Source organism: Bos grunniens, chromosome X, assembly GCF_055505025.1.
Source record: "Bos grunniens cultivar Pamir isolate PY7600 chromosome X, Bosgru_T2T1.0, whole genome shotgun sequence".
Lineage (NCBI taxonomy): Eukaryota > Metazoa > Chordata > Mammalia > Artiodactyla > Bovidae > Bos > Bos grunniens.
In genome coordinates this window covers 112059089-112061576 of record NC_141194.1, presented here as the reverse complement: position 1 = coordinate 112061576, position 2488 = coordinate 112059089, and the positions used below count along the sequence as shown (strand labels likewise).

The window sequence follows — 2488 nt, the reverse complement described above, 5'->3', positions numbered from 1 at the left end:
CTCCAGAGTAGGGTGAGCAGCTTATTCACCTCTTTCTTAGGGGCCTTAAGGTGAGGTGTTCTGGTGGAGGGCTGAGGCTTCAGGTCTGCAGAGGCTAGACTCCCCGAATACCGAGGGAGGACTCAACAGACGCCCACCCTTCTGTTCAGTGCTGGGAGGCCAAGTAGGACGTGAAGAGCGGTGACCCAGCATCTCCCCAGCCTAGGAACTGTGGGAGGCCCTAGGCAGGTGTGGCCACATATCAGGCCCCCTGGAACTTTGTCCAGATGTGGCTCTTGTTCTGAGTTTCCCTGCAGGCCCCCAAAGAGGGAAGGTCCAGGCCATTCCAGTGGAAAAGTGAGCACTACACGTGAGCCCCAAAGGGACTAGCCACCCAAGATCTGGGGGACCTCACAGAGTCAACCCCTCCCACCAGCACAGAAGGCCTAGGTCTGTGCCACAGTCTACCCCCGAGGTGCCCCCTCCATTTGTCTCACAGGGGCTCCAGGAACCAGGAGGAGAAGACTGAGGTCTGAGGTCTGTGTTCTGAGGTCACAGGAGTACCAGGAGTCAAGCTGAGGTGGGTGTCCTGAATGTGCACAGAGGTTCCCCATCCCAGAACAGAGGGGACCTCAAAAGGCGCTAATTCCCCCACCTTGTCAGCCCCAGAAGCTCAGGCTGTACTGGCTGCAGCCTGAGCCGGAATTTCTCTTCCTCACTTGACAGGGGACTGACCACCAAGGAGGAGCGCCCCTGTAACGCCCAAGAGCAGCCCTCAAGGAAGACCAGTAAGTGGACTCAGTCAGAGCCACCTGTGGAGCATTTCAAAACTGTGACCATTTACACTCTCTCTCTTTCCCAGGTCAGTGGTCTCCATTTGCCCCCTGCCACACCCCCACTGGGCACAAGATCCCAGTCATCATGCCTGTGATCCCGACAAATGAGCTCTGCACTTCTGAGGAAGACCTTCAGGGCCAAATCCAGGCCGAGGGCCCAGTGGAGGCGCAGCTCCTGGGGGCTGAGGCGGAGGATGCCTCAACCCCTCTGGCCTCCTTCCCTCCAGTCTCATCTTCCTCTGCCGCCGGAGATGCGGAGATCTTGCTTATGCAGGCTCTGAATAGGATGACATGTGAACTACTGGAGTTCCTGATCCTCAAGTATGGCACCCAGGAGCCGATTTTCCAGGCTGAAATGCTGAATACGGTCCTCAGGGATAACCAGGCCCACTTCCCAGTGGTCTTCCGTAAAGCCACACAGTACATGCAGCTGGCCTTTGGCCTGGATATGAAAGAGGTGGACCACAGAGAGCACATCTATGTCATGGTCCCCGTCCTGGGCCTCACCCTCAATGAGATGCAGAGGGATGAGCAGAGCATACGAAAGGCTGGCCTCCTGGTGACGGTCCTGAGTCTGATTCTCCTAGCAGGGGACCGGATCAGTGAGAAGAAGGTCTGGGGAACACTCAGCAAGATGGGGGTATTTTCTGGGATAGAGCACTGCATCTATGGGGAGCCCAAGGAGCTGCTGACCCAAGTGTGGGTGCGGGCGGGGTACCTGCAGTACCGGCAGGTGCCTTACAGCCACCCTGCTCATTACGAGTTCCTGTGGGGTCCCCGGGCCTATGCAGAGACCAGCAAGCAGAAAGTCAAGGACTATCTGCGCAAGGTCAAAGGAAGGGGTCCCAGGTTCTTCCCACCCCGGTGTGCATAGGTGTGAGGGAGGAGGAAGAGGGGCCCTGAGCCAGAGCAGCAGCCAGGCTCCTTTCAGGCCCACATCCAGCAGCTTGTCCTGGGGATAGGAAGGGAAGCTGATCCTTCCCTCTGTGTTTGAAGAGGGAGCATTCAGCCTGCTCAGTCGTGACGGCTGGGAGAGTTGGGGGAACTGGTGTGTAGCATCTTTGGTCCCTGTTCGCTACAATGACATGGAGATCCACTTCTGTTTCCTTTAGAAATTTTTCAAATGTTATTCCTTGTAATAGAAGGCCTAACGAGCTTCAGTGTCCAACTATGTCAGTAGCGTTGGTCACAGTGTGTTTGTGCTCACAGTTCAAGAACATGAGTTTTGCTGTTTTGTAAAAGTGATTGTGAACTCTTTATTTTATTTTGTGATCCAGAACAAGATTACATGGACTTGGAATATAACTATTTTGGAAATATGATACTACTTAGTAAGAATTAGGAAATAAAATGTATTTGAGGTGAGTTCCTCTGTACTTCTTGTCTGTCATTTTATACAGCTAATCTATCTCTGTTCAATTGGAGTTTTTCAAGTAATTATTTAAGAAAGTACAAAAAAGCCTGATTTGACTTGATAAGTGTCCCACTCCGGCTCATTTATTCCACAGACCTTCATGGAGCCTGTGCTCTGTGGAAGGCCCTGTGTTCGCAGTGGGGACACTAGAAGCAGGACACCCCAACACCTAGAGCGATGATCTAAGAGCTGCAGTCACATGAGGACGGTGGACAGACATCCCCTAGTTCCACAGAACAGGGCAACCAGGGGCAGGGTC

The 2488-nt window shown here is 53.6% G+C and overlaps 1 pseudogene across 1 annotated transcript; it reads left to right on the top strand.

Annotated features, from left to right (window-relative positions):
• The first annotated feature begins 858 nt into the window (after positions 1 to 858).
• On the top strand, positions 859 to 2180 carry LOC147341185 (melanoma-associated antigen 10-like; annotated as a pseudogene). The gene has a single exon (XR_015159477.1). The product of XR_015159477.1 is annotated as a melanoma-associated antigen 10-like (transcript).
• The last annotated feature ends 308 nt before the right edge of the window (positions 2181 to 2488 follow it).